Here is a 22,898-nt window from a genome sequence, read left to right on the forward strand (position 1 = left end):
AAGGAGGACATAAAGCAAAGTCTATGTTAAATTGATTGTGTTGTAGATCAGTTGGAAAAAATTTGATGAATAGAGAAAAAGTACTACAGCTGATTCCAAGACCTATTTTGTTAGAAGCAAGGAACCTCTCAACTGTGCCGAAACCCGGGATTGAACCAGGGACCTTTAGATCTTCAGTCTGACGCTCTCCCAACTGAGCTATTTCGGCATGCTTATAGCTGTGGTCTTCATACTTTAATTTAAACCATTTAACAAAATAGATGCAGGACCTGGATTTTTAACCTCATATGGTAGAGATATGTTTTAAGGAGTCCTGTATCATTCCGCAATTAACTGGTGCAATGGGTAAATAGCATTTTTGGGATCCAGGTTAGGTAGTTGTTTTTTTAACTCTGAATGGACTAGCACTATATTACCCAGATATATTTGGCATGAGTAGGTAAGCAATGTCATCTGACTACTGACATCTGTGTTCAAGGGGAAGTGGAAGGTAATGCAGACAAGAGTTTACTTTACAAAAAAGCATGAAATGGGAAATATTCATTGTCAAACCTGAAGGTAAGAGAGGTGGAAGCAAGTTTAGAAGGAGGATATAAAGCAAAGTCTGTGTTAAATTGATTGTGTTGTAGATCAGTTGGAAAAAATTTGATGAATAGAGAAAAAGTACTACAGCTGATTCCAAGACCTATTTTGTTAGAAGCAAGGAACCTCTCACCTGTGCCGAAACCCGGGATTGAACCAGGGACCTTTAGATCTTCAGTCTAACGCTCTCCAAACTGAGCTATTTCGGCCTTCTCATAGCTGTGGTCTTCATACTTTAATTTGAACCATTTAACAAAATAGATGCAGGACCTGGATTTTTAACCTCATATGGTAGAGATATGTTTTAAGGAGTCCTGTATCATTCCCCAGTTAACTGGTGCAATGGGTAAATAGCATTTTTGGGATCCAGGTTAGGTAGTTATTTTTTTAACTCTGAATGGACTAGCACTATATTACCTAGATATATTTGGCATGAGTAGGTAAGCAATGTCATCTGACTACTGACATCTGTGTTCAAGGGGAAGTGGAATGTGATGCAGACAAGAGTTTACTTTACAAAAAAGGACGAAATGGGAAACATTCATTGTCAAACCTGAAGGCAAGATAGGTGGAAGAAAGTTTAAAAGGAGGACAGAAAGCAAAGTCTATGTTGAATTGATCATTTTGTAGATCAGTTGATAAAAATGTTGATAGAGAAAAAAGTACTACAGCTGATTCCAAGACCTATTTTGTTAGAAGCAAGGAACCTCTCAACTGTGCCGACAACCGGGATTGAACCAGGGACCTTTAGATCTTCAGTCTAACGCTCTCCCAACTTAGCTATTGCGGCCTGCTTATAGCTGTGGTCTTCATACTTTAATTTAAACCATTTAACAAAATAGATGCAGGACCTGGATTTTTAACCTCATATGGTAGAGATATGTTTTAAGGAGTCCTGTATCATTCCACAATTAACTGGTGCAATGGGCAAATAGCATTTTTGGGATCCAGGTTAGGTAGTTGTTTTTTTAACTCTGAATGGACTAGCACTATATTACCCAGATATATTTGGCATGAGTAGGTAAGCAATGTCATCTGACTACTGACATCTGTGTTCAAGGGGAAGTGGAAGGTAAAGCAGACAAGAGTTTACTTTACAATAAAGCATGAAATGGGAACTATTCATTGTCAAACCTGAAGGTAAGAGAGGTGGAAGCAAGTTTAGAAGGAGGACATAAAGCAAAGTCTATGTTAAATTGATTGTGTTGTAGATCAGTTGGAAAAAATTTGATGAATAGAGAAAAAGTACTACAGCTGATTCCAAGACCTATTTTGTTAGAAGCAAGGAACCTCTCAACTGTGCCGAAACCCGGGATTGAACCAGGGACCTTTAGATCTTCAGTCTGACGCTCTCCCAACTGAGCTATTTCGGCATGCTTATAGCTGTGGTCTTCATACTTTAATTTAAACCATTTAACAAAATAGATGCAGGACCTGGATTTTTAACCTCATATGGTAGAGATATGTTTTAAGGAGTCCTGTATCATTCCGCAATTAACTGGTGCAATGGGTAAATAGCATTTTTGGGATCCAGGTTAGGTAGTTGTTTTTTTAACTCTGAATGGACTAGCACTATATTACCCAGATATATTTGGCATGAGTAGGTAAGCAATGTCATCTGACTACTGACATCTGTGTTCAAGGGGAAGTGGAAGGTAATGCAGACAAGAGTTTACTTTACAAAAAAGCATGAAATGGGAAATATTCATTGTCAAACCTGAAGGTAAGAGAGGTGGAAGCAAGTTTAGAAGGAGGATATAAAGCAAAGTCTGTGTTAAATTGATTGTGTTGTAGATCAGTTGGAAAAAATTTGATGAATAGAGAAAAAGTACTACAGCTGATTCCAAGACCTATTTTGTTAGAAGCAAGGAACCTCTCACCTGTGCCGAAACCCGGGATTGAACCAGGGACCTTTAGATCTTCAGTCTAACGCTCTCCAAACTGAGCTATTTCGGCCTTCTCATAGCTGTGGTCTTCATACTTTAATTTGAACCATTTAACAAAATAGATGCAGGACCTGGATTTTTAACCTCATATGGTAGAGATATGTTTTAAGGAGTCCTGTATCATTCCCCAGTTAACTGGTGCAATGGGTAAATAGCATTTTTGGGATCCAGGTTAGGTAGTTATTTTTTTAACTCTGAATGGACTAGCACTATATTACCTAGATATATTTGGCATGAGTAGGTAAGCAATGTCATCTGACTACTGACATCTGTGTTCAAGGGGAAGTGGAATGTGATGCAGACAAGAGTTTACTTTACAAAAAAGGACGAAATGGGAAACATTCATTGTCAAACCTGAAGGCAAGATAGGTGGAAGAAAGTTTAAAAGGAGGACAGAAAGCAAAGTCTATGTTGAATTGATCATTTTGTAGATCAGTTGATAAAAATGTTGATAGAGAAAAAAGTACTACAGCTGATTCCAAGACCTATTTTGTTAGAAGCAAGGAACCTCTCAACTGTGCCGAAACCCGGGATTGAACCAGGGACCTTTAGATCTTCAGTCTAACGCTCTCCCAACTTAGCTATTGCGGCCTGCTTATAGCTGTGGTCTTCATACTTTAATTTAAACCATTTAACAAAATAGATGCAGGACCTGGATTTTTAACCTCATATGGTAGAGATATGTTTTAAGGAGTCCTGTATCATTCCACAATTAACTGGTGCAATGGGCAAATAGCATTTTTGGGATCCAGGTTAGGTAGTTGTTTTTTTAACTCTGAATGGACTAGCACTATATTACCCAGATATATTTGGCATGAGTAGGTAAGCAATGTCATCTGACTACTGACATCTGTGTTCAAGGGGAAGTGGAAGGTAAAGCAGACAAGAGTTTACTTTACAATAAAGCATGAAATGGGAACTATTCATTGTCAAACCTGAAGGTAAGAGAGGTGGAAGCAAGTTTAGAAGGAGGACATAAAGCAAAGTCTATGTTAAATTGATTGTGTTGTAGATCAGTTGGAAAAAATTTGATGAATAGAGAAAAAGTACTACAGCTGATTCCAAGACCTATTTTGTTAGAAGCAAGGAACCTCTCAACTGTGCCGAAACCCGGGATTGAACCAGGGACCTTTATATCTTCAGTCTGACGCTCTCCCAACTGAGCTATTTCGGCATGCTTATAGCTGTGGTCTTCATACTTTAATTTAAACCATTTAACAAAATAGATGCAGGACCTGGATTTTTAACCTCATATGGTAGAGATATGTTTTAAGGAGTCCTGTATCATTCCGCAATTAACTGGTGCAATGGGTAAATAGCATTTTTGGGATCCAGGTTAGGTAGTTGTTTTTTTAACTCTGAATGGACTAGCACTATATTACCCAGATATATTTGGCATGAGTAGGTAAGCAATGTCATCTGACTACTGACATCTGTGTTCAAGGGGAAGTGGAAGGTAATGCAGACAAGAGTTTACTTTACAAAAAAGCATGAAATGGGAAATATTCATTGTCAAACCTGAAGGTAAGAGAGGTGGAAGCAAGTTTAGAAGGAGGATATAAAGCAAAGTCTGTGTTAAATTGATTGTGTTGTAGATCAGTTGGAAAAAATTTGATGAATAGAGAAAAAGTACTACAGCTGATTCCAAGACCTATTTTGTTAGAAGCAAGGAACCTCTCACCTGTGCCGAAACCCGGGATTGAACCAGGGACCTTTAGATCTTCAGTCTAACGCTCTCCAAACTGAGCTATTTCGGCCTTCTCATAGCTGTGGTCTTCATACTTTAATTTGAACCATTTAACAAAATAGATGCAGGACCTGGATTTTTAACCTCATATGGTAGAGATATGTTTTAAGGAGTCCTGTATCATTCCCCAGTTAACTGGTGCAATGGGTAAATAGCATTTTTGGGATCCAGGTTAGGTAGTTATTTTTTTAACTCTGAATGGACTAGCACTATATTACCTAGATATATTTGGCATGAGTAGGTAAGCAATGTCATCTGACTACTGACATCTGTGTTCAAGGGGAAGTGGAATGTGATGCAGACAAGAGTTTACTTTACAAAAAAGGACGAAATGGGAAACATTCATTGTCAAACCTGAAGGCAAGATAGGTGGAAGAAAGTTTAAAAGGAGGACAGAAAGCAAAGTCTATGTTGAATTGATCATTTTGTAGATCAGTTGATAAAAATGTTGATAGAGAAAAAAGTACTACAGCTGATTCCAAGACCTATTTTGTTAGAAGCAAGGAACCTCTCAACTGTGCCGAAACCCGGGATTGAACCAGGGACCTTTAGATCTCCAGTCTAACGCTCTCCCAACTGAGCTTTTTCGGCCTGCTTATAGCTGTGGTCTTCATACTTTAATTTAAACCATTTAACAAAATAGATGCAGGACCTGGATTTTTAACCTCATATGGTAGAGATATGTTTTAAGGAGTCCTATATCATTCCGCAATTAACTGGTGCAATGGGTAAATAGCATTTTTGGGATCCACGTTAGGTAGTTGTTTTTTTAACTCTGAATGGACTAGCACTATATTACCTAGATATATTTGGCATGAGTAGGTAAGCAATGTCATCTGACTACTGACATCTGTGTTGAAGGGGAAGTGGAATGTGATGCAGACAAGAGTTTACTTTACAAAAAAGGACGAAATGGGAAACATTCATTGTCAAACCTGAAGGCAAGATAGGTGGAAGAAAGTTTAAAAGGAGGACAGAAAGCAAAGTCTATGTTGAATTGATCATTTTGTAGATCAGTTGATAAAAATGTTAATAGAGAAAAAAGTACTACAGCTGATTCCAAGACCTATTTTGTTAGAAGCAAGGAACCTCTCAACTGTGCCGAAACCCAGGATTGAACCAGGGACCTTTAGATCTTCAGTCTAACACTCTCCCAACTGAGATATTGCGGCCTGCTTATAGCTGTGGTCTTCATACTTTAATTTAAACCATTTAACAAAATAGATGCAGGACCTGGATTTTTAACCTCATATGGTAGAGATATGTTTTAAGGAGTCCTGTATCATTCCGCAATTAACTGGTGCAATGGGCAAATAGCATTTTTGGGATCCAGGTTAGGTAGTTGTTTTTTTAACTCTGAATGGACTAGCACTATATTACCCAGATATATTTGGCATGAGTAGGTAAGCAATGTCATCTGACTACTGACATCTGTGTTCAAGGGGAAGTGGAAGGTAATGCAGACAAGAGTTTACTTTACAAAAAAGCATGAAATGGGAAATATTCATTGTCAAACCTGAAGGTAAGAGAGGTGGAAGCAAATTTAGAAGGAGGACATAAAGCAAAGTCTATGTTAAATTGATTGTGTTGTAGATCAGTTGGAAAAAATTTGATGAATACAGAAAAAGGACTACAGCTGATTCCAAGCCCTATTTTGTTAGAAGCAAGGAACCTCTCAACTGTGCCGAAACCCAGGATTGAACCAGGGACCTTTAGATCTTCAGTCTAACGCTCTCCCAACTGAGCTATTTCGGCCTTCTGAGAGCTGAGGTCTTCATACTTTAATTTGAACCATTTAACAAAATAGATGCAGGACCTGGATTTTTAACCTCATATGGTAGAGATATGTTTTAAGGAGTCCTGTATCATTCCCCAGTTAACTGGTGCAATGGGTAAATAGCATTTTTGGGATCCAGGTTAGGTAGTTGTTTTTTTAACTCTGAATGGACTAGCACTATATTACCCAGATATATTTGGCATGAGTAGGTAAGCAATGTCATCTGACTACTGAGATCTGTGTTCAAGGGGAAGTGGAATGTGATGCAGACAAGAGTTTACTTTACAAAAAAGGACGAAATGGAAAACATTCATAGTCAAACCTGAAGGCAAGATAGGTGGAAGAAAGTTTAAAAGGAGGACAGAAAGCAAAGTCTATGTTGAATTGATCATTTTGTAGATCAGTTGATAAAAATGTTGATAGAGAAAAAAGTACTACAGCTGATGCCAAGACCTATTTTGTTAGAAGCAAGGAACCTCTCAACTGTGCCGACAACCGGGATTGAACCAGGGACCTTTAGATCTTCAGTCTAACGCTCTCCCAACTTAGCTATTTCAGCCTGCTTATAGCTGTGGTCTTCATACTTTAATTTAAACCATTTAACAAGGTAATGCAGACAAGAGTTTACTTTACAAAAAAGCATGAAATGGGAAATATTCATTGTCAAACCTGAAGGTAAGAGAGGTGGAAGCAAGTTTAGAAGGAGGACAGAAAGCAAAGTCTATGTTAAATTGATTGTGTTGTAGATCAGTTGGAAAAAATTTGATGAATAGAGAAAAAGAACTACAGCTGATTCCAAGACCTATTTTGTTAGAAGCAAGGAACCTCTCAACTGTGCCGAAACCCAGGATTGAACCAGGGACCTTTAGATCTTCAGTCTAACGCTCTCCCAACTGAGCTATTTCGGCCTTCTGATAGCTGGGGTCTTCATACTTTAATTTGAACCATTTAACAAAATAGATGCAGGACCTGGATTTTTAACTCATATTGTAGAGATATGTTTTAAGGAGTCCTGTATCATTCCCCAGTTAACTGGTGCAATGGGTAAATAGCATTTTTGGGATCCAGGTTAGGTAGTTGTTTTTTTAACTCTGAATGGACTAGCACTATATTACCTAGATATATTTGGCATGAGTAGGTAAGCAATGTCATCTGACTACTGACATCTGTGTTCAAGCGGAAGTGGAATGTGATGCAGACAAGAGTTTACTTTACAAAAAAGGACGAAATGGGAAACATTCATTGTCAAACCTGAAGGCAAGATAGGTGGAATAAAGTTTAAAAGGAGGACAGAAAGCAAAGTCTATGTTGAATTGATCATTTTGTAGATCAGTTGATAAAAATGTTGATAGAGAAAAAAGTACTACAGCTGATTCCAAGACCTATTTTGTTAGAAGCAAGGAACCTCTCAACTGTGCCGAAACCCGGGATTGAACCAGGGACCTTTAGATCTTCAGTCTAACGCTCTCCCAACAGAGCTATTGCAGCCTGCTTATAGCTGTGGTCTTCATACTTTAATTTAAACCATTTAACAAAATAGATGCAGGACATGGATTTTTAACCTCATATGGTAGAGATATGTTTTAAGGAGTCCTGTATCATTCCGCAATTAACTGGTGCAATGGGCAAATAGCATTCTTGGGATCCAGGTTAGGTAGTTGTTTTTTTAACTCTGAATGGACTAGCACTATATTACCCAGATATATTTGGCATGAGTAGGTAAGCAATGTCATCTGACTACTGACATCTGTGTTCAAGGGGAAGTGGAAGGTAATGCAGACAAGAGTTTACTTTACAAAAAAGCATGAAATGGGAAATATTAATTGTCAAACCTGAAGGTAAGAGAGGTGGAAGCAAGTTTAGAAGGAGGACATAAAGCAAAGTCTATGTTAAATTGATTGTGTTGTAGATCAGTTGGAAAAAATTTGATGAATGGAGAAAAAGAACTACAGCTGATTCCAAGACCTATTTTGTTAGAAGCAAGGAACCTCTCAACTGTGCCGAAACCCAGGATTGAACCAGGGACCTTTAGATCTTCAGTCTAACGCTCTCCCAACTGAGCTATTTCGGCCTTCTGATAGCTGGGGTCTTCATACTTTAATTTGAACCATTTAACAAAATAGATGCAGGACCTGGATTTTTAACTCATATGGTAGAGATATGTTTTAAGGAGTCCTGTATCATTCCCCAGTTAACTGGTGCAATGGGTAAATAGCATTTTTGGGATCCAGGTTAGGTAGTTGTTTTTTTAACTCTGAATGGACTAGCACTATATTACCTAGATATATTTGGCATGAGTAGGTAAGCAATGTCATCTGACTACTGACATCTGTGTTCAAGTGGAAGTGGAATGTGATGCAGACAAGAGTTTACTTTACAAAAAAGGACGAAATGGGAAACATTCATTGTCAAACCTGAAGGCAAGATAGGTGGAATAAAGTTTAAAAGGAGGACAGAAAGCAAAGTCTATGTTGAATTGATCATTTTGTAGATCAGTTGATAAAAATGTTGATAGAGAAAAAAGTACTACAGCTGATTCCAAGACCCATTTTGTTAGAAGCAAGGAACCTCTCAACTGTGCCGAAACCCGGGATTGAACCAGGGACCTTTAGATCTTCAGTCTAACGCTCTCCCAAGTGAGCTATTGCAGCCTGCTTATAGCTGTGGTGTTCATACTTTAATTTAAACCATTTAACAAAATAGATGCAGGACATGGATTTTTAACCTCATATGGTAGAGATATGTTTTAAGGAGTCCTGTATCATTCCGCAATTAACTGGTGCAATGGGCAAATAGCATTCTTGGGATCCAGGTTAGGTAGTTGTTTTTTTAACTCTGAATGGACTAGCACTATATTACCCAGATATATTTGGCATGAGTAGGTAAGCAATGTCATCTGACTACTGACATCTGTGTTCAAGGGGAAGTGGAAGGTAATGCAGACAAGAGTTTACTTTACAAAAAAGCATGAAATGGGAAATATTCATTGTCAAACCTGAAGGTAAGAGAGGTGGAAGCAAGTTTAGAAGGAGGACATAAAGCAAAGTCTATGTTAAATTGATTGTGTTGTAGATCAGTTGGAAAAAATTTGATGAATAGAGAAAAAGTACTAGAGCTGATTCCAAGACCTATTTTGTTAGAAGCAAGGAACCTCTCAACTGTGCCGAAACCCGGGATTGAACCAGGGACCTTTAGATCTTCAGTCTAACGCTCTCCCAACTGAGCTATTTCGGCCTTCTGATAGCTGGGGTCTTCATACTTTAATTTGAACCATTTAACAAAATAGATGCAGGACCTGGATTTTTAACCTCATATGGTAGAGATTTGTTTTAAGGAGTCCTGTATCATTCCCCAGTTAACTGGTGCAATGGGTAAATAGCATTTTTGGGATCCAGGTTAGGTAGTTGTTTTTTTAACTCTGAATGGACTAGCACTATATTACCTAGATATATTTGGCATGAGTAGGTAAGCAATGTCATCTGACTACTGACATCTGTGTTCAAGGGGAAGTGGAATGTGATGCAGACAAGAGTTTACTTTACAAAAAAGCATGAAATGGGAAATATTCATTGTCAAACCTGAAGGTAAGAGAGGTGGAAGCAAGTTTAGAAGGAGGACATAAAGCAAAGTCTATGTTAAATTGATTGTGTTGTAGATCAGTTGGAAAAAATTTGATGAATAGAGAAAAAGTACTACAGCTGATTCCAAGACCTATTTTGTTAGAAGCAAGGAACCTCTCAACTGTGCCGAAACCCGGGATTGAACCAGGGACCTTTAGATCTTCAGTCTGACGCTCTCCCAACTGAGCTATTTCGGCCTGCTTATAGCTGAGGTCTTCATACTTTAATTTAAACCATTTAACAAAATAGATGCAGCACCTGGATTTTTAACCTCATATGGTAGAGATATGTTTTAAGGAGTCCTGTATCATTCCGCAATTAACTGGTGCAATGGGTAAATAGCATTTTTTGGATCCAGGTTAGGTAGTTGTTTTTTTAACTGTGAATGGACTAGCACTATATTACCCAGATATATTTGGCATGAGTAGGTAAGCAATATCATCTGACTACTGACATCTGTGTTCAAGGGGAAGTGGAAGGTAATGCAGACAAGAGTTTACTTTACAAAAAAGCATGAAATGGGAAATATTCATTGTCAAACCTGAAGGTAAGAGAGGTGGAAGCAAGTTTAGAAGGAGGACATAAAGCAAAGTCTATGTTAAATTGATTGTGTTGTAGATCAGTTGGAAAAAATTTGATGAATAGAGAAAAAGTACTACAGCTGATTCCAAGACCAATTTTGTTAGAAGCAAGGAACCTCTCAACTGTGCCGAAACCCTGGATTGAACCAGGGACCTTTAGATCTTCAGTCTAGCGCTCTCCCAACTGAGTTATTTCGGCCTTCTGATAGCTGGGGTCTTCATACTTCAATTTGAACCATTTAACAAAATAGATGCAGGACCTGGATTTTTAACCTCATATGGTAGAGATATGTTTTAAGGAGTCCTGTATCATTCCCCAGTTAACTGGTGCAATGGGTAAATAGCATTTTTGGGATCCAGGTTAGGTAGTTGTTTTTTTAACTCTGAATGGACTAGCATACACCCAGATATATTTGGCATGAGTAGGTAAGCAATGTCATCTGACTATTGACATCTGTGTTCAAGGGGAAGTGGAATGTGATGCAGACAAGAGTTTACTTTACAAAAAAGGACGAAATGGGAAACATTCATAGTCAAACCTGAAGGCAAGATAGGTGGAAGAAAGTTTAAAAGGAGGACAGAAAGCAAAGTCTATGTTGAATTGATCATTTTGTGGATCAGTTGATAAAAATGTTGATAGAGAAAAAAGTACTACAGCTGATTCCAAGACTTATTTTGTGAGAAGCAAGGAACCTCTCAACAGTGCCGAAACCCGGGATTAAACCAGGGACCTTTAGATCTTCAGTCTAACGGTCTCCCAACTGAGCTATTTCTGCCTCCTGCTAGCTGTAGTCTACATACTTTGATTTGAACCATTTAACAAAATAGATGCATGACCTGGATATTTGACCTTATAGGTTAGAGATATGTTTTAAGGAGTCCTGTATCATTCAGCAGTTAACTGGTGCAATGGGTAAATACTATTTTTGGGATCCAGGTTAGGTCATTTTTTTTTTAACTCCGTATGGACTAGCACTATATTACCCAGACGTATTTTGCCTGAGTAGGTAAGCAATGTCATCTGACCACTGACATCTGTATTCAAGGGGAAGTGGAAGGTAATGCAGACCAGAGTTTACTTTACAAAAAAGCATGACATGGGAAACATTCATAGTCAAACCTGAAGGCAAGAGAGTTGGAAGCAAGTCTAGAAGGAGGACAGGAAGCAAAGTCTATGTTAAATTGATTGTGTTGTAGATCAGTTAGAAAAAAATTGATGAATACAGAAAAAGGACAACAGCTGATTCTAAGACCTACTTTGTTAGAAGCAAAGAACCTCTCAACAGTGCCGAAACCCGGGATTGAACCAGGGACCTTTAGATCTTCAGTCTAACACTCTCCCAACTGAGCTATTTCAGCCTGCTGATATCTGTGGTCTTCATACTTTAATTTGAACCATTTAACAAAATAGATGCATGACCTGGATTTTTAACCTCATATGGTAGTGATATGTTTTAAGGAGTCCTGTATCATTCCCCAGTTAACTGGTGCAATGGGTAAATAGCATTTTTGGGATCCAGGTTAGGTAGTTGTTTTTTTAACTCTGAATGGACTAGCACTATATTACCCAGATATATTTGGCATGAGTAGGTAAGCAATGTCATCTGACTACTGACATCTGTGTTCAAGGGGAAGTGGAATGTGATGCAGACAAGAGTTTACTTTACAAAAAAGGAGGAAATGGGAAACATTCATAGTCAAACCTGAAGGCAAGATAGGTGGAAGAAAGTTTAAAAGGAGGACAGAAAGCAAAGTCTATGTTGAATTGATCATTTTGTAGATCAGTTCGATAAAAATGTTGATAGAGAAAAAAGTACTACAGCTGATTCCAAGACCTATTTTGTTAGAAGCAAGGAACCTCTCAACTGTGCCAAACCCAGGATTGAAACAGGGACCTTTAATTCTTCAGTCTAACGCTCTCCCAACTGAGCTATTTCGGCCTGCTTATAGCTGTGGTCTTCATACTTTAATTTAAACCATTTAACAAACTAGATGCAGGACCTGGATTTTTAACCTTATATGGTAGAGATATGTTTTAACGAGTCCTGTATCATTCCGCAATTAACTGGTGCAATGGGAAAATAGCATTTTTGGGATCCAGGTTAGGTAGTTGTTTTTTTAACTCTGAATGGGCTAGCACTATATTACCCAGATATATTTGGCATGAGTAGGTAAGCAATGTCATCTGACTACTGACATCTGTGTTCAAGGGGAAGTGGAATGTGATGCAGACAAGAGTTTACTTTACAAAAAAGCATGAAATGGGAAATATTCATTGTCAAACCTGAAGGTAAGAGAGGTGGAAGCAAGTTTAGAAGGAGGACATAAAGCAAAGTCTATGTTAAATTGATTGTGTTGTAGATCAGTTGGAAAAAATTTGATGAATAGAGAAAAAGTACTACAGCTGATTCCAAGACCTATTTTGTTAGAAGCAAGGAACCTCTCAACTGTGCCGAAACCCGGGATTGAACCAGGGACCTTTAGATCTTCAGTCTGACGCTCTCCCAACTGAGCTATTTCGGCCTGCTTATAGCTGAGGTCTTCATACTTTAATTTAAACCATTTAACAAAATAGATGCAGCACCTGGATTTTTAACCTCATATGGTAGAGATATGTTTTAAGGAGTCCTGTATCATTCCGCAATTAACTGGTGCAATGGGTAAATAGCATTTTTTGGATCCAGGTTAGGTAGTTGTTTTTTTAACTGTGAATGGACTAGCACTATATTACCCAGATATATTTGGCATGAGTAGGTAAGCAATATCATCTGACTACTGACATCTGTGTTCAAGGGGAAGTGGAAGGTAATGCAGACAAGAGTTTACTTTACAAAAAAGCATGAAATGGGAAATATTCATTGTCAAACCTGAAGGTAAGAGAGGTGGAAGCAAGTTTAGAAGGAGGACATAAAGCAAAGTCTATGTTAAATTGATTGTGTTGTAGATCAGTTGGAAAAAATTTGATGAATAGAGAAAAAGTACTACAGCTGATTCCAAGACCAATTTTGTTAGAAGCAAGGAACCTCTCAACTGTGCCGAAACCCTGGATTGAACCAGGGACCTTTAGATCTTCAGTCTAGCGCTCTCCCAACTGAGTTATTTCGGCCTTCTGATAGCTGGGGTCTTCATACTTCAATTTGAACCATTTAACAAAATAGATGCAGGACCTGGATTTTTAACCTCATATGGTAGAGATATGTTTTAAGGAGTCCTGTATCATTCCCCAGTTAACTGGTGCAATGGGTAAATAGCATTTTTGGGATCCAGGTTAGGTAGTTGTTTTTTTAACTCTGAATGGACTAGCATACACCCAGATATATTTGGCATGAGTAGGTAAGCAATGTCATCTGACTATTGACATCTGTGTTCAAGGGGAAGTGGAATGTGATGCAGACAAGAGTTTACTTTACAAAAAAGGACGAAATGGGAAACATTCATAGTCAAACCTGAAGGCAAGATAGGTGGAAGAAAGTTTAAAAGGAGGACAGAAAGCAAAGTCTATGTTGAATTGATCATTTTGTGGATCAGTTGATAAAAATGTTGATAGAGAAAAAAGTACTACAGCTGATTCCAAGACTTATTTTGTGAGAAGCAAGGAACCTCTCAACAGTGCCGAAACCCGGGATTAAACCAGGGACCTTTAGATCTTCAGTCTAACGGTCTCCCAACTGAGCTATTTCTGCCTCCTGCTAGCTGTAGTCTACATACTTTGATTTGAACCATTTAACAAAATAGATGCATGACCTGGATATTTGACCTTATAGGTTAGAGATATGTTTTAAGGAGTCCTGTATCATTCAGCAGTTAACTGGTGCAATGGGTAAATACTATTTTTGGGATCCAGGTTAGGTCATTTTTTTTTTAACTCCGTATGGACTAGCACTATATTACCCAGACGTATTTTGCCTGAGTAGGTAAGCAATGTCATCTGACCACTGACATCTGTATTCAAGGGGAAGTGGAAGGTAATGCAGACCAGAGTTTACTTTACAAAAAAGCATGACATGGGAAACATTCATAGTCAAACCTGAAGGCAAGAGAGTTGGAAGCAAGTCTAGAAGGAGGACAGAAAGCAAAGTCTATGTTAAATTGATTGTGTTGTAGATCAGTTAGAAAAAAATTGATGAATACAGAAAAAGGACAACAGCTGATTCTAAGACCTACTTTGTTAGAAGCAAAGAACCTCTCAACAGTGCCGAAACCCGGGATTGAACCAGGGACCTTTAGATCTTCAGTCTACACTCTCCCAACTGAGCTATTTCAGCCTGCTGATATCTGTGGTCTTCATACTTTAATTTGAACCATTTAACAAAATAGATGCATGACCTGGATTTTTAACCTCATATGGTAGTGATATGTTTTAAGGAGTCCTGTATCATTCCCCAGTTAACTGGTGCAATGGGTAAATAGCATTTTTGGGATCCAGGTTAGGTAGTTGTTTTTTTAACTCTGAATGGACTAGCACTATATTACCCAGATATATTTGGCATGAGTAGGTAAGCAATGTCATCTGACTACTGACATCTGTGTTCAAGGGGAAGTGGAATGTGATGCAGACAAGAGTTTACTTTACAAAAAAGGAGGAAATGGGAAACATTCATAGTCAAACCTGAAGGCAAGATAGGTGGAAGAAAGTTTAAAAGGAGGACAGAAAGCAAAGTCTATGTTGAATTGATCATTTTGTAGATCAGTTCGATAAAAATGTTGATAGAGAAAAAAGTACTACAGCTGATTCCAAGACCTATTTTGTTAGAAGCAAGGAACCTCTCAACTGTGCCGAAACCCGGGATTGAAACAGGGACCTTTAATTCTTCAGTCTAACGCTCTCCCAACTGAGCTATTTCGGCCTGCTTATAGCTGTGGTCTTCATACTTTAATTTAAACCATTTAACAAACTAGATGCAGGACCTGGATTTTTAACCTTATATGGTAGAGATATGTTTTAACGAGTCCTGTATCATTCCGCAATTAACTGGTGCAATGGGAAAATAGCATTTTTGGGATCCAGGTTAGGTAGTTGTTTTTTTAACTCTGAATGGGCTAGCACTATATTACCCAGATATATTTGGCATGAGTAGGTAAGCAATGTCATCTGACTACTGACATCTGTGTTCAAGGGGAAGTGGAAGGTATTGCAGACAAGAGTTTACTTTACAAAAAAGCATGAAATGGGAAATATTCATTGTCAAACCTGAAGGTAAGAGAGGTGGAAGCAAGTTTAGAAGGAGGACATAAAGCAAAGTCTATGTTAAATTGATTGTGTTGTAGATCAGTTGGAAACAATTTGATGAATAGAGAAAAAGTACTACAGCTGATTCCAAGACCTATTTTGTTAGAAGCAAGGAACCTCTCAACTGTGCTGAAACCCGGGATTGAACCAGAGACCTTTAGATCTTCAGTCTAAGGCTCTCCCAACTGAGCTATTTCTGCCTTCTGATATCTGGGGTGTTCATACTTTAATTTGAACCATTTAACAAAATAGATGCAGGACCTGGATTTTTAACCTCATATGGTAGAGATATGTTTTAAGGAGTCCTGTATCATTCCCCAGTTAACTGGTGCAATGGGTAAATAGCATTTTTGGGATCCAGGTTAGGTAGTTGTTTTTTTAACTCTGAATGGACTAGAACTATATTACCCAGATATATTTGGCATGAGTAGGTAAGCAATGTCATCTGACAACTGACATCTGTGTTCAAGCGGAAGTGGAATGTGATGCAGACAAGAGTTTACTTTACAAAAAAGGACAAAATGGGAAACATTCATAGTCAAGCCTGAAGGCAAGATAGGTGGAAGAAAGTTTAAAAGGAGGACAGAAAGCAAAGTCTATCTTGAATTGATCATTTTGTAGATCAGTTGATAAAAATGTTGATAGAGAAAAAAGTACTACAGCTGATTCCAAGACCTATTTTGTTAGAAGCAAGGAACCTCTCAACTGTGCCAAAACCCAGGATTGAACCAGGGACCTTTAGATCTTCAGTCTAACGCTCTCCCAACTGAGCTATTTCAGCCTTCTGATAGCTGGGGTCTTCATACTTTAATTTGAACCATTTAACAAAATAGATGCAGGACCTGGATTTTTAACCTCATATGGTAGAGATATGTTTTAAGGAGTCCTGTATCATTCCGCAGTTAACTGGTGCAATGGGTAAATAGCATTTTTGGGATCCAGGTTAGGTAGTTGTTTTTTTAACTCTGAATGGACTAGCACCATATTACCCAGATATATTTGGCATGAGTAGGTAAGCAATGTCATCTGACTACTGACATCTGTGTTCAAGGGGAAGTGGAATGTGATGCAGACAAGAGTTTACTTTACAAAAAAGGACGAAATGGGAAACATTCATAGTCAAACCTGAAGGCAAGATAGGTGGAAGAAAGTTTAAAAGGAGGACAGAAAGCAACGTCTATGTTGAATTGATCATTTTGTAGATCAGTTGATAAAAATGTTGATAGACAAAAAAGTACTACAGCTGATTCCAAGACCTATATGGCTGAGATACCCGCCACCCCCTCTCAACACAATCCCCAAAAGGAGGGAAACCGGAAACAGTTCTTAAAGTTTTTGGATGTGGGATGGAGTGACCATCCCGGCCGTATTTATTAAAACAAAATTAAAACATTAAACGTTTTCATGTTATGTACAATTTCATTATCACATTACGATGTTTGGCTAACCTTAACATAATCTCTAATACAGAGGTTCTCCTAGCCGAACTAGCATCCTACAAAACATTCTCTAAGAACACTGAAATTGTACATCCTAACGTTTAAGGGCCAACGGCAAGGTCATAACCGGTGTCAAGATCCCTAACCAGACTTACCCCTCCCACTTGGGAGGGGCGACAGCACAGAGGCTTACCTCAAGTGCAACTACTAACAATTTCCCTTGACTTGACGGGGGCCCTTAAGACTCGACGCCATTTAAAGGTCGTTCGAACACTTGTGTGTGGTATCTAGAAGGTATCGTTGACCTCTCCCCACCCCACACAACTTACCGCATCTGCCGTCGCAGATGACCCTGGCCCCGGGAAATTCCCCAGGAGGGGGCTGTAACCCCTCCTACAAAGGAAGGGGCCTTGACCGCCTTTCCTTTACTTCCGGCGACCCGCCCTTAGACGGGACCGCCTCCCCACTGAGGGGCCAATGGCCACCTCTCCCGAGCGCTCCCATCCGTGTTGGGTGACGCCCACTCATAGGGATCTACCAATTAGTGCTCACCGATCATGACCTTACCGCCTACCAAAAATAAATACGACAATTCTGAAACCTATGAAAACATTGGTCACTACGACCGAAAGAGCCTGCTAGAAATGCAACACTACATCAACTCATTTTAATCGTAACAACCTAGACTGTATTCACCATACTTTATTATGATTAACCACAAACTGATACTGTCACAGCCTGTAAACGAAATGGAAAAACCAACTTATAACTTCACTTTATTGCACAACAACTTGCTGTCCTCAGGGGCTGGTGGGTGGGTCAAAATTGGCTCTTCGTTCCGTCCCGAGCTCACGTGTAGCGAGGGGGTGCAGCTTCGGAGCACAAGAACAAGAGGACGTCTTCTGGTCTTGCGCCTTCTTTTATCCGTCTTCAGGGTGGGCGAAAACCCGCCCCTGCCCGCCCCGAGGGCGTGGCCGGCTGCGTCGGTGTCTAGGCCAGCCCACTCTAGGGCGGGAAAAAGCGTGCCCCGGCTACGCCGCTTCGGGCATACCAGCCGAGACGCGCCTCCCGCCCAAAAATGGCTTCCCGGGGGGATCGAGGCACTCAGCCATACGTTCGGGGGGACCGAGTGGTCGCCCCTTTCCATATGGCTGAGATACCCGCCACCCCCTCTCAACACAATCCCCAAAAGGAGGGAAACCGGAAACAGTTCTTAAAGTTTTTGGATGTGGGATGGAGTGACCATCCCGGCCGTATTTATTAAAACAAAATTAAAACATTAAACGTTTTCATGTTATGTACAATTTCATTATCACATTACGATGTTTGGCTAACCTTAACATAATCTCTAATACAGAGGTTCTCCTAGCCGAACTAGCATCCTACAAAACATTCTCTAAGAACACTGAAATTGTACATCCTAACGTTTAAGGGCCAACGGCAAGGTCATAACCGGTGTCAAGATCCCTAACCAGACTTACCCCTCCCACTTGGGAGGGGCGACAGCACAGAGGCTTACCTCAAGTGCAACTACTAACAATTTCCCTTGACTTGACGGGGGCCCTTAAGACTCGACGCCATTTAAAGGTCGTTCGAACACTTGTGTGTGGTATCTAGAAGGTATCGTTGACCTCTCCCCACCCCACACAACTTACCGCATCTGCCGTCGCAGATGACCCTGGCCCCGGGAAATTCCCCAGGAGGGGGCTGTAACCCCTCCTACAAAGGAAGGGGCCTTGACCGCCTTTCCTTTACTTCCGGCGACCCGCCCTTAGACGGGACCGCCTCCCCACTGAGGGGCCAATGGCCACCTCTCCCGAGCGCTCCCATCCGTGTTGGGTGACGCCCACTCATAGGGATCTACCAATTAGTGCTCACCGATCATGACCTTACCGCCACAGGTCCGGATAGTTGACCGGCTATCCGGACCCCCCACAAAACTCCTACCTAAAGGTCATGTTCCAAAGATTTTAACCAGGCTAGGAAGTCTCCTATGAGTAACTCATTCCCCGCCCTCGACAAATGCACACCATCCCCCAGATACATACTGTCATCATTAATACAATTATGCGAGATCGAATGCAATGCCTTGGAACGGAACAACCTACTCACTTTGTTATTCAATTTTCTAACCGAATGATTCAAAGCAGGGATCGAGATAGCCCCCCGCCACACTTTTCGTGGGATCATATGAGACCATGCGATTAGGCACCCCGGAACTCTCCTCGCTAACCAACTTACCGTGGAAAGCATAGCCTCCAGGAGAAGTCGTCTACCGGTGGTGACCAAATCATTGCCCCCCAAATGCACTATGACTATGGACGGCGGTGACCTCATCCGCTCTAACAAGCCCTCAAAAAATTCCTGAAACTGGTCAATACAGAGACCGCCCCTTCCGTAGAAGGACACTCTGTACCCGTATTCCTCAGGTACGTGAACCATGTCACCTGCTTTGAATACGTCTGCAGCCCGTCTCACGTATGAGTGGCCCACGACCCAAACCTCCTTCCTCACAGCCGGTGACGTGCGACCGCTGACCTGGTGTTGGGTCGACTGCTCAGTCTGCCCTGCCGCGTAGGCTTGCGCAACTGAAAACAAACAAAAACAAGAGGCGTGAGTACATGATTACAGTTTCACAACATGTGCAATCGCACGTACCTCTTATAACAATTGGAGGACCAGCGCCCCACACGTTTCACTTGTTCTACATTAAGACCTCTGGCTGTAGCTTCAGTGGCAGCCCCTATACGAAAGGAGTGGGTCCCAAATTCGCCCGGGTCCAAGCCCGCTGCGGCAATGGCCATTGCAAGCACCCGTTGAAACTGAAACCTCGTCAGCGGGGTGGCGTCTGCATGCCTCAACAATGTCCCTCCCCATGATGCCACCCTTCGTGCTAGGTAATCTTCTAAGCACTGTACCGGACACATGGATGAGTCGGGGTTCCTGCGGATGATCGTGCAGTCCCCTCTCCCATCTTGGTCAGTCTTGGACCTGAGAAAGGAGACAATCATCGCATCACCCCTGATCTGGACATGCTCCCTGCACAAGCCCCCCGTCACGTCCCGTTTGTTCCTTGCAACCAGCTCACTAACTCTCATAGCCCCGTGAAATGCCAGCGTAAATGCAGTCCGGAACAAACAGGTCTCGAACGGGGACGAGCATGTGTTCGGGAGCGTGACCAGTAACTGGGACAACCTGTCTAGACCTATCGGTCGTCGTACATCTACTCTGCGACCCTCTAGACGTTGCCACCCACGTAGCGCTTTTTGTACCGTGAAAGACGCTGTTGGGTCCAGGATGCCATGGGCCCTGGCAACAAAGGAAATGGCGGCACGATGCCTTTGGGCCGTAGCCACCGATTTCCCAGCCCTACGTAAGGACATCAGAAAAAGTACTACCAACTCCTCCTGACCCCAAAGTCCTCCTCTCTCTGCCCCCAAAAAGGCTAAATAGGCCTGGAACGCCCCTTCATATGCCTTCCTTGTCCTGGGTGCTAGACTCTCTCCCACGAGGTGACGAAGTTCGGGGCACCGAGAGACCAGAGAGCTTCGGGGAAGGGTGCCGGCTCCGGGTCCGCTGAAGGAAGGAAACCCGAGAAAGCCTGCATGTGAAAACGAGACAGTGCATCAGCAGCCTGATTCATCACCCCTGGGACATGTTTTGCTCTGAATACTACGTTCAGTTGCATACACAGTAAGACAATTTCTTTGAGGAGCCTCAAAATCAACTTACAACGGGCTGCCTGACTATTGATGCATTCTACCACGGTCATATTGTCGGACCAGAACACAACAGAATGATCTCTGAACCCTTCTGGCCAGGTTCTCAGGGCCACCAGAATGGGAAATAGTTCGAGGAAAGCGATGTTACTTGTCAGCCCCTTCTCGTGCCACCATAGGGGCCACTTTTGTGCCGACCATTTTGTGCCGAAGATGGCGCCAAAACCTACGCTTCCTGCTGAATCTGTCCATAGCCCAAGCTCTTCAGAGGAGACGGCTGGCTTGTTCCAGACGACCCGGCCATTGAAGTCCGCCAAGAATGCTAACCAAATCCGCATGTCCTGGCGGACCTCGGCCGATAACCTTGTGCGATGATGACCCTCCTTTAAGCCAACCATCGCTTGGGCAATTGAGCGGGAAAAGGGGCGAGCCATTGGTATCACCCTCAAGGCAAAGTTCAACTTTCCCACTAACTGTTGCAACTGATGCAGTGTAACTTTGGATGCCTTTAAACATACTTGGAGGGCTGCCCTGAATTTCGACACTTTGCTAGCTGGTAAACGGAAGCACCCCTCCCTTGAGTCCAACTCGATCCCCAAAAACTCGAGGCAAGTCGTGGGACCCATAGTTTTACCTGGTGCCAATGGCACGCCAAGATGATCCATTAACACACAGAATTCAGCTAAGGCCCGGGCACATTCGGAAGTACCGGCGGGGCCAAGGAACAGAAAATCGTCAAGGTAGTGCATTACATTTCGGAAACCCGTTTTCTTAGTGAACACCCATTGCAGGAAAGTACTGAATTGCTCAAAGTAAGCACATGATATAGAGCATCCCATTGGCATACACCTATCCATGTAAAATGACCCCTGGAACCCGAATCCCAGAAGACGCTGATCGTCTGGGTGTACCGGAAGCAACCGGAACGCTGACTCGATATCAGATTTCGCCATCAACGTCCCGTGCCCCAGGCGATTCAAGATGGCTACCGCCTCATCAAAAGATGCGTATCGCACCGAACAAACTTCTGGCTCAATTGCGTCGTTCACCGAAAGACCATATGGAGAAGATAGATTATGAATCAAACGAAACTCACCCGGGTCCTTCTTGGGGACCACCCCTAACGGAGAACAAACGAAATCCGGTACCGGGGGCTCACTAAACGGGCCGGCGACCCGTCCCCGGCTAACCTCTTTCTGAATTTTTTCTTGCACTACAGATGCATGTTGTAAAACGGAAAGTTGATTTTTGCACATCCCTACACCCTGAAAGTCCCCTACCGGGATGCGGAAACCATGTGTAAAACCGTTCCGCAGCACCCCGGCAGAAGTACGATCCGGGTATTCGCTGAGCCAGGGAATCATTGCCAAGGTATCAATCGGGGTTGGTAAAGGCGCCCCTCGGCCTAGCTTAGACCTGTTTGGCGCCTCCCTTACCCCCATTCTCACTCGTTCTGGCTCTGCACGATGACTCAGGATGGGACGACCCACACGTACTACACTCATGTTTGAATTTACACGATCCCGGAGGCCTGGTACACTTCCCCTTGTTAAAATTAAAACAGAAACCCTTTCTCCCTGTATTGCCTGCGGGCCTCGACTGGTCGTCGGTGCTCGTACTTGGTCGAAAGGGCGTCCCCACATTTTGGCGGGAGTAATCAACAACAGTGCTCCCGACCAATGGCATTCTTAACATTCCCGATTCTTTCATCTTATCCCATGTTAAAGAATCGTAACAATCCCAAGTCAAACTCTTGTTATGTTCCTTTTCTTTCCTGAACAAATTGTCATAACAAAACCAATGGTTACCTTGATACGCTGTCGAGTAACCCATAATTCGTGATTGATAAACGGGAAACTCAGGAAGCAACTCGGGCCTACGTTCCCCCAAAATTGATGTGAAAATACCCCATGCATTGCCCCAGTTGCCAATGTTCTCATTTACCTTAAAGGCGGCCATCTTTGCGCGCCAAACACTCGGATGCATTAAGTCCTTCTGACTTTTTACATGCTCCACATCATAATGATCAACAAGCAGGGAAAAAATATTCACGTACTCCCCCGCCCAGATCTTTTCCTTTATAGCTAAAGGCACATGTTGTCCTAATCTCTCTCTACGAGAGGGTGCTGACTCGTCCCTTGCAATCGGCAATGGCCGCTTACCTGCACCGGACGCAGCTTCTGCCGCTTGCGGCTTGTCTATCCCCGCCAACGGCGTAGCCACTCTAGCTGCCTCTTTCTTCTCACGAAGCCCTTTT

The 22,898-nt window shown here is 41.8% G+C and overlaps 2 non-coding genes across 2 annotated transcripts; both read right to left on the reverse strand.

Annotated features, from left to right (window-relative positions):
- Positions 1 to 4,793: 4,793 nt before the first annotated feature.
- On the reverse strand, positions 4,794 to 4,866 carry TRNAS-GGA (transfer RNA serine (anticodon GGA)). The gene has a single exon. It is a non-coding gene; the product is annotated as a tRNA-Ser (tRNA).
- A 4,347-nt stretch (positions 4,867 to 9,213) lies between these two features.
- On the reverse strand, positions 9,214 to 9,286 carry TRNAF-GAA (transfer RNA phenylalanine (anticodon GAA)). The gene has a single exon. It is a non-coding gene; the product is annotated as a tRNA-Phe (tRNA).
- Positions 9,287 to 22,898: the final 13,612 nt, after the last annotated feature.

This window comes from Lissotriton vulgaris, chromosome 8 (assembly GCF_964263255.1).
Source record: "Lissotriton vulgaris chromosome 8, aLisVul1.2, whole genome shotgun sequence".
NCBI lineage: Eukaryota > Metazoa > Chordata > Amphibia > Caudata > Salamandridae > Lissotriton > Lissotriton vulgaris.